This window comes from Arachis ipaensis, chromosome B2 (assembly GCF_059453495.1).
Source record: "Arachis ipaensis isolate K30076 ecotype BB chromosome B2, ASM5945349v1, whole genome shotgun sequence".
NCBI classification, from domain to species: Eukaryota; Viridiplantae; Streptophyta; class Magnoliopsida; order Fabales; family Fabaceae; genus Arachis; species Arachis ipaensis.
Genome location: NC_142437.1, coordinates 62895572 through 62911083, shown reverse-complemented (window position 1 = coordinate 62911083; position 15512 = coordinate 62895572).

The following is a 15512-nucleotide window of genomic DNA, read 5'->3' as shown; positions in this document are numbered from 1 at the left end:
AAATATATTCTCTATCGATATATTTTTGTAATACATTTTACATTATATAATTTTTTGTATAATTTTTTAATATTATATATGTTATTGGCCCCTCCAGAATAATATTTCTGGATCCGTCCCTGTATATTGGATAAATTTATTGTATAATAATTGAGAAATATTAGTATTTTAAAATTTTTTTTAATAAAAATTGAATAAAGGATATTGTTTCGAGGATTACTTGAAACGTTGAGGCAGCATGAGGCCCAGACTCCTTCTAAGGCAGCATCCGACTTATTCTAGCGTCGAGGTGCCGCCGTCTGAGTTCCTCATGAGAAGATGTGGGTGGTACCTGTAAGAGACTCAATGATTAAGTCAGCAAGGGTTTTAGACAGGCTTTAGTAGATTAAAACGTGAATATACCTAAAGAATGTCAGTGTATTTATAGTAGAGTTGTTAACCACTTTTGTTGAAGTAGTTCCATCTTTATTGATGGATAATCGTTCCCCTTATCTGTGGAGTTTGTTAGGATCTATCTTTAAGAGAAGATAGAGATAGTTTGAGAGATTCACGAAGGCAGTTACTTGCATGGGTAAGTAGAGCTGGGCTCCTTTGCGGTGTCCAACCTCTTTAAAGAGGTTGGGCATATGGTAGAGACTTCCACTTTGGGTCAAACCTTTCATCCTTATTGGGCTTGGCTTTTGTGTTGGGCCAGGTATGAAAATAAAATATAACTAGTACTAAATGCTAAATCCACTAGAGATGCTCCAAGAGTGGGCCTTTCATATATCGAATTCAGCTTGCTGGTGTTAAACGCATATTGGGCAAACTCTATTGGCGCTAAACGCTGGCTGGGCGTTTAGTGCCCTGAGGGGATGCCAGCTCTTCTGTTTTTAGCTCCAAATTCTGCCAAACTGCTCCAAATTTCTCTTGGAATCATAAAAATACTAAAACAACTCAAAGTAGCATCCAAATAGATTTTTGCACTAAAATCAAATAAATCTAAATAAAATCTAATTAAAAACAACTAGAAAATGATAAGAAAAAGGGTACAAGATGCTTACGCATCAGTTAAGAGAAGTGAGGAGGATAGAGAGATGTAGTTGGGAGGTGGAAGGTGAAAATAGAGGTGGTATTTATAGGAGGGGGTAAGGAAATTAATTTGGGAAGATAGATTTGTTGAGGATTTGAAAAGATATGATAGGAAAATAGGTTGGGGTAGGGAGTATGGGGAATTGAAGGAGATGATTTGGGGGTAAAGATATGATTTGATGTTGGAAGGAGGAGAGAGAAGGTAGAACGGTCAAAAAGGAAGAGGTTGGGGGTAGGGTGACCGTTGTAACGGTCAAAATCCATCTGAAAATTCAAATTTTTTATGTTGCTGGCACTAAACGCTAGTTAGGAGTTTAGCGCCACAACGCTATGAAGCCCTATACCCCTCGTGTTTAACGCCATAATAGGACACCTCTCTTTCTTTTTTTTTTTTTTGCTACTGGTGTTGGCGCTAAACATCCAGCTGGCGTTTAGTGCCCTGTGAGGCATGGATTTCTTTAAAAATTAGATCCCCTCATTGGCGTTAAACACCCATCTGGCATTTAACGCCAGCTCCTTGATGCCATCCAGGGCGCTAAACGCCCACCTGGCATTTAACGCCATCCCTCAGCTTGCCAATTCCGGAGCTAAATGCCCACCTTGGCATTTAGCGCCAGAGCACTTCGAGTTGATTTTGCTCCAGGGTGTTCTGTTCTTCTTCCTGATTTCTCCTGTTCCTTGTCCTAAATACTATGCATGATCACAGACAAAATTAAACCAAGAAAAATTATAAATAAAATTGAAAAGAAATGAAAATCAACTGAAAGAAAAACCAAAGGATACTTAGGGTTGGGTTTTCTCCCAACAAGCGCTTCTTTACCGTCACTAGCTTGACGGCTAGTTCTGCTAAGTCAGCAGATGAGTGGATCTCTGGCGATCAATCTCGCCTCCAAGGTAGTGCTTTACCCTCTGGCCATTGACTATGAATCTTTTATCTAAGTTTTCTTCTTGAAGTTCCACATGACCATAAGGTGACACTCCAATGACCACGAAAGGTCCTGACCACCGGGACTTGAGCTTCTCTGGAAAGAGTTTGAGCTGAGAGTTCAATAGGAGAACCCTCTGGCCTAGTTCAAAAATCTTGTGGCTATCCTTTTATCATGCCACTTTTTCTTCTTTTCCTTATAGAGCTTGGCATTTTCATAGGCAGAATTTCTGAACTCATTAAGCTTATTCAGCTGGAGCAGCCTCTTCTCTCTTACGGCATTGGCATTAAAGTTCAGAAACTTTGTTGCCCAATATGCTGTGTGCTCCAAAAACCAGCTGGTACGGAGACATTCCAATAGGGGTCTTGAAAGCAGTCCGATATGCCCAGAGAGCATCATCGAGTCTCCTTGCCCAGTCCTTCCTTGAAGTACTTATAGTCCCTCTTGAGTTCCTTACTGGAGACTTCAGCCTGTCAACTTGTTTGAGGGTGATAAGGGATTGCCATTTTAAGACGGATTCTATATCTCTGTAGGAGTGAATCCATCTATTTATTGCAGAAGTGGCTCCCTCTATCACTAATCAGTACTAGGGACACCAAACCGGCTGAAAATATATCTTTGCAAGAAGCTCAACACGACTCCGACATCATTGGTGGGTAGAGCTATTGCTTCTACCCACTTGGACACATAATCTACTGCCACCAAGATGTAAGTGTTTGAGTATGAGGGAGGAAAAGGTCCCATGAAGTCAATGCCCCATACATCAAACAACTCAATCGCTAGAATTCCTTGTTGTGGCATCTCATGATTGTAGGGAAGGTTTCCAGCTCTCTTACATTTGTCACAGTTTCTGACAAATTTTCGTGAGTCTCGGAAGAGAGTCGGCCAATAAGAACCACTCTGAAGGACCTTGGTAGCTATCCTTTTGCCACCAAAGTGACCTCCATACTCAGAACCGTGGCAATGCTAGAGGATCTACTGTGATTCCTCATTTGAGACACAACGCCGGATCATACCATCTGAACATCTCTTAAAAAGATAAGGTTCTTCTCAGAAGTAGTACTTGGCATCGTTTAACAGCTTTCTTACTTGCTGTTTAGTGTACTCCTTGGGGATGACCTCATGGCCTTGTAGTTCACAATATCTGCAAATCACGGAGCCCTCTGAATCATGAAGAGTTGCTCATCCGGGAAGATTTTAGTCACAGCAATGAGGGGTGGTGTTCCTTCTTCAGGTTCGACCCTGGATAGATGATCAGCTACTTGATTTTCTGTCTCTTTCATGTCTCTAATCTCAATGTCAAATTCCTGAAGAAGCAGTACCCACCTGATCAATCTTGGTTTAGAATCCTACTTGGTTAGAAGGTACTTAAGAGCGGTATGTTCAGTATAAATAATAACCTTTGAACCTATTAAATAGGATCTAAACTTATCAAATGCATAAACTATAGCCAGTAATTCTTTCTCTGTAGTGGTGTAATTTTTTTGCACGTCATTTAATACACGACTGGCGTAGTAAATGATGTGCATAAGCTTGTCTTGCCTTTGCCCTAAGACAACCCCTATAGCATAGTCACTAGCATCACACATTAGCTCAAATAGTAAATCCTAGTTAGGAGGGGCTAAGATGGGTGCAGAAACAAGCTTCGATTTTAGAGTTTCAAAGGCATGCAAACAGTCATCATCAAAAGTAAAAGGAGTGTCTGCAACCAAGAGATTGCTCAATAGTTTAGTAATTTTGGAAAAATCTTTTATGAACCTCCTCTAAAACCTAGCATGTCCTAAGAAGCTCCTTATTGCCTTACCATTGGTAGCAGGTGGTAATTTTTCAATTACCTCCACCTTAGCTTCGTCAACCTCTATCACTTTGCTTGAAATATCGTGACCAAGAACAATGCCTTCAGTTATCATAAAGTGGCATTTTTCCTAATTTAAAATGAGGTTTGTCTCTTGACACCGTTTCAAGACTAAGGATAGATGCTTAAGACAAGAATTAAAAGAATCACCAAAAACAAAGAAGTCATCCATAAATATCTTAATGAACTTTTCAACCATGTCTGAGAAAATAGAAATCATACACTTCTGAAAAGTCAATGGGCATTAGAGAGTCTAAACGGCATCCTCCGGTAAGCAAATACTCCAAAAGGACAAGTGAACACCGTCTTCTCCTGATCTTAAGGGTCTACAGCAATCTGATTATAACTAGAGTATCCATCCAGAAAATAGTAGAAAGCATGGTCGGTCAACCTCTCAAGCATCCGATCAATGAAAGGTAGGAGAAAGTGATCCTTGCGTGTAACATTATTGAGCCTTCTATAGTCAATACACATGCGCCACCCTGTGACAGTTCTTGTGGGAATGAGCTCATTTCTTTCATTCTTAATCACTGTCATCCCTCCTTTCTTGGAAACTACTTGTACAGGACTTACCCATTGGCTGTTAGAAATAGGGTAAATGATCCCGGCTTCCCAAACCTTCATTACTTCTTTTTGAACCACTTCTTTCATGGTTGGATTTAGTCGCCTCTGTGGTTGCACAACTGGTTTAGTGTCCTCTACTAGTAAAATCTTGTGCATACACTTGGTTGGACTAATCCCCTTTAAATCACTAATGGTCCATCCAAGAGCATTTTTGTGACTCTTGAGCACCTGAATTAGCACCTCCCCCTCCTCATGTTTTAAAGAGGAGCTAATAATTACTGGATAAGTGTCTATGTCTCCTGGAAAGGTATACTTCAAAGTTGGAGGTAGAGGCTTCAACTCAAGCTTTGGGGCTCCTTCTCCTGTGCTAGGCATGTGAGACTTTTCCTTTAGAGGTGGTCAATCATCAAGTTCAAGAAATGCATCCTCACAGGGGGACTTCAGAATGTCATCAAGTTTCTCAGCTTCAAACACCTCTTTAATCAGAGGTTCAATCATATCAAATCTCATGCACCCTTCGGAGTCATTAGGGGGTTGCATGGCTTCTAGCACATTGAGGACAATTTCCTCTTCATTGACTCTCAGAACCAATTCGCCCTTTTCCACATCGATCAGAGCTCTTGTTGTGGCTAAAAAGGGTTTTCTAAGGACCATAGAAGTATTTATGTCTTCTTCCATATCCAATATCACAAAATTAGCAAGAAAGATAAAAGGTCATACTTTCACAATCAGATCCTCAACAACTTCAAGGGGATACTTGATGGAATGGTCTGCAAGTTGAAGAGAGATGCGATTGGGTTTTACCTCATCGATTTGAAGCTTTTTCATTAGTGAAGGGAGCATAAGGCTGATGCTTGCTCCAAGATCACATAAGGCCTTCTGAATAATGGTCTCTCCAATGGCACAAGGTATTAGAAAACTCTTGGGATCCCGCAGCTTCTTGATAAACCACTATTTTATGGTTTATCTTGTGCTGATTTGAGTGACTTTTATCAAGTCTTTGCACACTTAATCATACTATTTGCATGATTTTACAATTCCTTCCTATGTTTTGTCCTATGATTGAAAACTTGCTTCCTAAGCCTTTAATTTGTGTATTTTAATTCTCCTTTTATACCATTCGATGCCGTGATCCATGTGTTAAGTGTTTCAGGCTTTATAGGATAGGAATGGCTTAGAGGATGGAGAGGAAGCTTGCAAAAATGGAAGGAACACAAGAAACTAAGGAGATAACCAGCGAGCATCGACGCGCACGTATGCCTCACGCGTGCACGCGATTCGGAGAAATTTACAGCGATACGTGCACGCACCTGACGTGTACGCATGGATTGGAGTTTGCACGGAGACGCGTGTGCGTGCTTGACGTGTACGTGTGACACGCGAAGATGACCAGCGACGCGTACGCGTGACTGACGCGTACGCATGACTGACGCGTACGCGTGACATGCGCGATCTGCAGGAGTTGCAGAAAATGCTGGGGGTGATTTTGGGCCGAGTTTGGACCCAGTTTCCGGCCCAGAAACACAAACTAGAGCCAGGGGACAGCAGAGACTCAAGGCACATTCTCATTAGCATAGTTTTAGTTTAGTTTTGAATCCGAGAGAAAAACTACTCTTCCTCTAGGTTTTCTTTTACATTCATATATTTCTAGTTTTATATTTTTGCTTTGGATATTGAGAAGAGTCATTACCTCTGTTGAAGTTGCTATTATTCTAGTTTGTTTTCTTGTTCCCTTACTCTTCCATATCCTTAATATTTGTTCAGAGTTACAATTGGATTGTTTTTAAAATTTATTAATGCGAAGAACCATTTTTACTTTTAATTAAATTTTAGTTATTGTTTATCATGTCTTCCTTTTATTCCCTTTTTAATTCTATGCAAGTAATTTCCATGTCAATGGAGTAGTTTCCTAACTTGATTGGGAGTTGATTAAGAGGAGAACCTTGAGTTGGAATACTCAAGTGTTAATCTTAATTGGAAGTTGTTGGCTGACTCTCTAGTCTCTGACTCTAATCCTCCCTTAGGAGAGGATTAGGACTTGGGTGATAGAATTGGTTAGTTAGTTACTTGACTTTCCCTTATTAAGTAAGGGATGACTAAGTAGAACAACAACCTTTTATTATTACACTTGGGAAAATTCAACAAGGATAGAACTTCCAATTAATCTTCTCCCGGTCAAGGCTTTTATTTGAATTATATAAATTCTCTCGTTAATTTCCATTGCTTAAATTTACAATTATTTATTTTTTCTGTTCTCCAAACTCAAAATTTCTTGGAAAACCTCTGACCAATAAGCTGCACTCTTTTGTCAACTCGTTGGAGGACGACTTGGGATTTCTACTCCCAGTATTTTTATTCTAAAAATTGTGACACTCTTTCTAAATTGATAAGCGGATTTTTGCTGGTTAAGAACTGTACTTGCAACGTATTTCTCATACTAATTTCTTAATCGGTTAATTTTTGCCACGTCAATTTTTGGCACCGTTGCCGGGGAGTTGCAATAGTGTGCTAATTTATTGGTTGGAATTTATTTTTTTGTATTTTATTTTATTTTATTACCATGAGCTGTATGTTTCTTTCGTTGAATGACGCATTCACTACCTGATCCGAGCTTAGCCGCATTTGATCCTGAAATCGAAAGAACTCTTTCACGTATTAGGCGAGCTCGGCGTCGGTTAGCCTCTGAGGGTGGTGAAGTGGTTATTGCCAATTCACCAGTCTTATCTGAGAGCAAATCTGAAGCGGCATTTGAGGAAGAAACAAGCTCCTCTACTATTGATTCAGTTGATTTACGTGCAAGTAATATGGCAGAGCCTAGGAGGATTACTCTCCAGGAAGCTGGAGCTCCAGACTTTACACTGCAACCGTACAAGCGTGTCACCCAAATCTGGCTACAGATTTTGAACTGAAGACGTCGCTAATCAACTTGATGCCTAAGTTTCATGGCTTACCTGCTCAGAAGCCTATAAAGTACCTCAGGGATTTTCAGACAGCCTGTTCTACTGTTAGACATCATGGTGCATATGAGACTACTATTTTGCTGATCGCCTTCCCATTTTCTCTTGAGGAAAAGGCGAGGGAGTGGTACTACACTCAACCTGAGGCAGTTGTCACCAACTAGGATACGCTCAGAAGAGAGTTCCTAGACAAATACTTCCTGACTGAAGTTACAGATAGATTGAGGAAAGAGATCTCGTGCATTATCCAAGGAGAGTTAGAAACCCTTTTATGAGTACTGGGAATGCTTCAGGAACCTCTTAAATTCATGTCCCCACCACAAGATTGATGAGATGGTGTTGATCAGCTACTTCACACAAGGCATGAAGCCTCAGGACAAGACCACACTAGATGCTGCAAGTAATGACTCTCTGAAGAAGTACAAGACGGCAACAGAAGCATGGCAGCTGATTGCCGATCTAGCTGAGTCCACTCGGAATGCTAGACACAGGAACCACCATCCCAAAAGCTGTTGCAGAAGTCTCCTCTAGCAGTGAGACTACTGCTTTCACACAGGCTGTGTGTGAGATGACCAACCTACTGAAGCAGATACATCTGAATCAACAACAATCTCAACCCTTCTCACCATAACATAGTCAACAACTGGTTTCTCAGAGAGTATGCGGAATATGTACTGATTATAGTCATTACACTGATGAGTGTCCACAGCTCCAACAAGAGGACAACACCTTGGCAGCTACTCACAATTTTTATGATTGCCCAAATCAAGGCTCCTATCAATAAGGCGGCAACTACAACCAAGGTGGGAACTATAACCAAGGTTGGCAAGACAACTCCAACCAGGGCTGGAGAGATAATTCCAACCAGGGCTGGAGAGATAATTCCAACCATGGCTGGAGGGAAAACTATAACAGAGGAGGAAGAGACAACCAGAGAAATCAAAGGTGGAATAACAATAACAATCAGCAGAACTGAAATCAGCAGAACCATTCCTATCAACAACAGAATCAGAACCAGCCTTACAGAGCACCCCACCTAAGGCAGTCCCAAGGACCTCAGCACAACCAACAGCAGATCCCTCGGATCACTTATCCCCCTTCCTCTTCTAACGACGAGGTACTTCGTTCTCTTGCACAAGGACAACAAGACATTCATACTACACTGAACTCTACCATAAATGGTCTGAATGCCACTTTACAAGCTCTCATCTCCAGGATGGATTCATTCTCCGCTCCCAACAACCAGCCTCCAAGCTCCAGTGGAATTCCTTCAAAACCCTTACCCAACCTTAAAGGTGGCATCAATGCCATCACTTTGAGATCCGGAACCACACTGCAAGAGAGGAATCATGAGGAGCCAAGCCCACAAGAACACGCCCCAGTTGAAGACATGGTAGAAATGGAGGATGTTAAAGAGGAAAATGAAGTACAAGACATGGTTGTAGAAGAAGCAGCTCAACCAAGGAATGGATAACCAAAGGAAGCTGAAGCTATAAGAGACGCCATTCCTATCCCATTTCCACACCTTGCAAGGAAGCCTAGAAAGCAGATGAAACTCGATCCCAAAATGGTAGAAATCTTCAAAAAAGTTGAGGTAAATGTTCTCCTTTTTTATGTTATTCAGCAAGTACCTAAATATGCGAAGTTTCTAAAGGATTTGTGCATGCATAAGGATAAGATTAATGAATTAGAAACTATTCCTTTAGGTAGTTCCATATCTGCTTTAATGGGGGATATACCTGAAAAATGTAGTGACCCAGGGCCATGCATGGTTAACTGTACTATTGGGGGTGTAATATTTTCTGATTGCATGTGTGACTTAGGAGCGTGCGTGAGTATTATGCCTTTGTCTATATATGATACTTTGAGGCTCCCTCCCTTAAAAAGGTCGACAGCTCGTTTTGTGTTAACAGATAAAAGCATTATTACAGTGGTTGGAATTGCTGAGGACGTTCTAGCGAGCATTAAGGGGCTCACATTTTCCATTGACTTCTATATCTTGGAGATGCCCCAAAATGACTCAGGAAGACTGTCCTCCATCTTGCTCGAAAGACCATTCCTGAAGACCTCAAAGTTCAAGCTGGATGCATTCTCAGGAACTTATTCTTTTGAGATAGACGGCCGAGCAGTGAGCTTCAACCTGAATGAAGCTATGAAGCATCCTCCGGAAGACCATTCCATCTTCCAGTACGACATCATTGATGAGACCGTAGCTGCAGTTCACTAAGAGGAAGTAGAAGAGATGCACATGGAGCAAGGTCCAAGTGTGGGAAAACCCTCTGAACACAATGGGGACACCTTGCCATCATCACTAGCTCCAGAAGACCCAGTGCCCAGTCAGGAGCAGAAATTAGAGTTGAAGCCCCTTCCACCCCACCTCAAGTATACTTACCTTGAGAATAATCAGAAGCTCCCAGTTATCATTGCAAAGGACCTCACATCCCAATAAGAGGAGCAGTTGCTTACTATGCTGAGAAGACACAAGAAAGTAATTGGGTGGAGCTTGGCGGATATAGTAGGCATAAGCCCTCAAGTTTATGAGTACATGATATTTTTAGAAGAGGGAGCAAGGCCTATCCGTCAACCTCAAAGGCGGCTGAACCCCACCATCTTGGAAGTTGTCAAGAAGGAAGTGACCATATTACTTGAGGCAGATATCATCTACTCCATCTCAGACAGTGAATGGGTCAGCCCAGTACAAGTGGTGCCCAAGAAGTCTGGAGTCACTACCGTGAAGAATGAGCATGGAGAGCTCATAACAACTAGAGTGCAGAATTCCTGGAGGGTGTGCATTGATTACAGGCACCTCAACCAGGCTACTCGTAAAGATCACTACCCCCTGCCATTCATTGATCAAATGCTGGATCACCTGTCAGGTAAATCGTATTACTGCTTTTTAGATGGTTACACAGGCTATTTTCAGATTTATATAGCTCCTGAAGATCAGGAAAAGACTACTTTTACATGTCCCTTTGGAACTTATGCTTACAAGAGAATTCCTTTTGGCTTATGCAATGCACCGGCTACTTTCCAAAGGTGCATGATGAGTCTTTTCTCTGATCTTATTGAGAGCTGCATGGAAGTTTTCATGGATGATTTTAGCGTATACGGTGATTCCTTTAGCCTTTGCTTGGATAGTTTATCTAGAGTAATAGACAGGTGTGTTAGTTTAAACCTTGTTTTGAATTTTGAAAAGTGTCATTTTATGGTTAAACAAGGCATTGTTCTAGGACACGTTATTTCTAACACTGGTATTTCTGTAGATCTAGCTAAGGTAAATGTCATTTCTAGTCTACCTTACCCCTCCTCCGTGAGGGAAGTTCGTTCATTCCTTGGACATGCAGGTTTCTACCGGAGATTTATCAAGGACTTTAGTAAGGTAGCACTGCCTTTATCCAGACTGCTTCAGAAGGATGTTAAATTCGAGCTGAGCGAGGACTGTATGGAAGCGTTTGATAAGCTGAAGATCGCCTTGACTCAAGCTCCAATTGTGAGAGGACCAAACTGGAGCCAGCCCTTTGAGATTATGCGTGATGCCTCCAACCATGCAGTAGGAGCAGCGCTGGCTCAGCGCATAGGTAAGGATCCTTTTGTAATTGCATATGCTTCAAAAACCTTAGATGCTGCTCAGTCTAATTACACTACTACTAAAAAAGAGCTTCTGGCTATTGTTTTTGCTCTGGATAAATTCTGAGCCTATTTACTTGGTACTAAGGTGGTAGTGTACTCAGACCATGCAGCTCTAAAATATTTATTAGCTAAAAAAGAGTCCAAACCAAGGCTAATACATTGGATACTGCTGCTGCAAGAATTTGATTTAGAAATTAAGGATAGGAGTGGGTCTCAGAATTTAGCGGTGGACCACTTGAGTCGCCTTGAGCACATTAAGGATGAATCAACTCCTATCAATGATGCTTTTCCATTTGATAGCTCGCATGCAGTATCTGAAGTAGTTCCTTGGTATGCACCTGTAGCTAATTATCTAGTTAGTCATACCTTCCCTCCCAATTTTACTAAGCATCAGAAGGACAAGCTAAAAAGTGAGTCCAAATATTATATATGGGATGATCCATATTTATGGAGGTATGGTGCTGACTAGATAATTAGAAGGTGTGTGCCTCAATCAGAATTCCAGTCCATTTTAGAGGCCTGCCACTCCTCTGAGAGTGGTGGACATTTTGGCCCTCAAAGAACAGCTAGAAAAATTTTAGATTGTGGATTCTGGTGGCCCACTCTTTTTAAAGATGCTACTGCCTTCTGTAAATCTTGTTCCCGATGCCAGAGGTTTGGCAATATATCCAAGAGGGATGAGATGCCCCAACAAATTATGTTGTTCTGTGAGATTTTTGATATTTGGGGCATTGACTTCATAGGTCCGTTTCCAAACTCTAGCGGTTTCTTATATATATTGTTAGCTGTAGATTATGTTTCTAAATGGATGGAAGCAATTCCTACCCATACTGATGATGCTAACATTGTTGTCTCTTTTGTTAGAAACCATATTATCTGTCGCTTTGGGTCACCACGAGAAATTGTGAGTGATCAAGGCACCTATTTTTGTAACAAGAGATTGACCGCTCTATTGAAGAAGCATGTCGTTATTCATAAGGTAGCTACTACTTACCACCCACAGACTAATGGGCAAGCAGAGGTGTCTAACAGAGAAATAAAGCGTATCCTGAAAAAGATAGTCAAGCCTCATAGGAAGGACTGGAGCACCAGGTTGCAAGATGCGCTTTGGGCATACCGGACAGTATACAAGACACCTATAGGGTTGAGCCCCTTCTGCCTAGTTTATAGAAAGGCGTGTCACCTCCCAGTAGAGGTAGAACATAAAGCATTCTGGGCGGTAAGAGAGATCAACATGGGATTTGAGAAAGCTGGTGCTGAAAGGAAGCTGCAACTGGCAGAACTGGAGACCCTTCGACTGGAAGCATATGACAACTCCAGGCTATACAAAGAGAAGATGAAGGCTGTGCATGACAAGCATATCAAGAGAAGAGAGTTCAGACCTGGAGATCTGGTTTTCCTTTACAACTCCAAGCTGAGACTCATGCCAGGAAAGCTGAGATCCAGATGGGAAGGTCCCTCCAGAGTAGAGAAGGCAGAGCCATACGGAGTCTTTCACCTGATTCATCCTTTAAACTCCAAATTCATCAAGGTTAATGGACATCGCTTAAAGCTATATCATAGTGAGAAGATGAAGAAAAATAAGGAGCTGGAGATCTTACTCTTGGAAGATCCACCAACAGAAGCAGATTGAGCTTGTGGACCGTCCAACTTAAGGACGTAAAAGCAAAGTGCTAGGTGGGAGACAACCCACCATGGTATGATCGTTTCTTCTCATTCTTAGTCTATTTTATTTTAATTTTCTTAGTAGTCATTCATAGTTTCTGCATATACATATCCATGCTGCATTTTGTATTCTGCATAAAAAAATGTAAAAAAGGGGGGGGGGGGGCACGACGCGCAAGCGTTGCTGACGCGTACGCATCATACGTGCGTGTGAGATAAAGTGGAATTGAACAGAGAGTTGCGCGGGAGTGGTGCAGGAAGTGTGCATTGTGAACAAACATGCTCACGTGTACGCGTCCATGACGCGTGCGCGTCATTTGAATTTTTGGCACTCCACGCGTACGCGTCCAGCACGCGCACGCGTGGATGATGAAATTGGCGTAAATGAGTATTTGGGCAGAGAGTTGTGATGGTGTAGGGCTGAAACTTTGCTAGAGGTACAAACTTGATCACGCGTACGCGTCTCTGACGCGTGCGCGTCGTTGTCCCCACATGGCCTTCCACGCGTGCGCGTACGTGACGCTCACGCGTCATATGAGATTTTGGTTCCCAAGCCATGCGAACAGAGAGTTGCGCGTGCGCGCGGCTGCCTTCGCGCGATTCGCACAAACCAGGGCACGCGCACACGTGCCTGACGCTTACATGTGATAATGAAAATCGCGCGCACCATGCGTACGCGTCGCATATGTGATGAGCGGATAATTTATACGCCTTTTGGCATTGTTTTTAGTATGTTTTTAGTAGGATCTAGTTACTTTTAGGGATGTTTTTATTAGTTTTTATCTTAAATTCACATTTCTGGACTTTACTATGAGTTTGTGTGTTTTTCTATGATTTCAGGTATTTTCTGGCTGAAATTGAGGGACTTGAGCAAAAATCAGATTCAGAGGTTGAAGAAGGACTGCTGATGCTGTTGGATTCTGACCTCCCTGCACTCAAAGTGGATTTTCTGGAGCTATAAAACTCAAAATGACGCGCTTACAATTGCGTTGGAAAGTATACATCCAGGGCTTTCCAGCAATATATAATTGTCCATACTTTGTCCGAGTTTAGACGACACAAAAGGGCGTTGAACACCAGTTCTACGCTGCAGTCTAGAGTTAAACGCCAGAAACACGTCATGAACCAGAGTTGAACGCCAAAAACATGTTACAACTTGGCGTTCAACTCCAGAAGAAGTCTCTGCACGTGTAAACTTCAAGCTCAGCCCAAGCACACATCAAGTGGGCCCCGGAAGTGGATTTATGCATCAATTACTTACTTTTGTAAACCCTAGTAGCTAGTTTAGTATAAATAGAACTTTTTACTATTGTATTAGACATCTTATGATTTTTAGTTCAACTTTGGATCATATTGATCACGTATGGGGGCTGGCCATTCGGCCATGCCTGAACCTTTCACTTATGTATTTTTCAACGGTAGAGTTTCTACACTACATAGATTAAGGTGTGGAGCTCTGTTGGTCCTCATGATTTAATGCAAAGTACTACTGTTTTCTATTCAATTCAACTTATTCCACTTCTAAGATATCTATTCGCACCAAAGAACATGATGAATGTGATGATTATGTGACGCTCATCATCATTCTCACTTATGAACGCATGCCTGACAAACACTTACGTTCTACATGCAAACAAGCTAGAATGAGTATCTCTTAGATATCTAATACAGGGGACCGAGTCCGAGTTATTAGTATCTTCGTGGTATAAGTTAGAACCCATGGATGGCCATTCCTGAGATCCGGAAAGTCTAAACCTTGTCCGTGGTATTCCGAGTATGATCTGGGAAGGGATGGCTGTGACGATCTTCAGACTCGCGAGTGCTGGGCGTAGTGACAGACGCAAAAGGATAGTAAATCCTATTCTAGTATGATCGAGAACCTCCAGATGATTAGCCATGCAGTGACAGCGCATTGGACCATTTTCACAAGAGAGGATGGGAAGTAGCCATTGACAACGGTGATGCCCTACAGAAAGCTTGCCATGGAAAGGAGTAGGATTGATTGGATGAAGATAGCAGGAAAGCAGAGGTTCAGAGGAACGAAAGCATCTCTATACGCTTATCTGAAATTCTCACTAATGAATTACATAAGTATTTCTATCTTTATTTTCTATTTATTTATTATTTATTTTCAAAAACTCCATAATCAATTATTATCCGCCTGACTGAGATTTACAAGATGCCCATAGCTTGCTTCATACCAACAATCTCCGTGGGATCGACCCTTACTCACGTAAGGTTTTATTACTTGGACGACCCAGTGCACTTGCTGGTTAGTTGTATCGAAGTTGTGACAAATTATGAATTAAGATTAGAGCACCAAGTTTTTGGAGCCATTATCAGGGATCACAATTTCGTGCACCAAGCTTTTGGCGCCGTTGTCGGGGATTGTTCGAGTTTGGACAACTGACGGTTCATCTTGTTGCTCAGATTAGGTAATTTTATTTTAATTTTAAAGCTTTTTATTTTCGAAAATTTTTCAAAAAAAAAAAATTTTAATTTATGTTCTTCAGAATTTTTAAGAAAGAATTCTAGAGTTTCATGAAGCATGTTGAATCCTGGTTGGCTGTAAAGCCATGTCTAAATTCTTTTGGACTGAGGCTTCCAAACCATCAGCATAGAGGCAAGTTAATTTGATGACTTAGCTGTTAAATGTCTGATTTACATGCTGAAGCTTGGCTGGCCATTAGCCATGTCTAGTGTTTTGGACCGAAGCTTTCACTGAAAGCTTGGCTGGCTAGTAAGCCATGTCTAATTCCTGGACTGGAGCTTTAGACTAACAGTGCAAGATTCTTGGAATTCTCATTAAAAATTTTGGAATCCTTATTTTCCTTTTTCAAATTA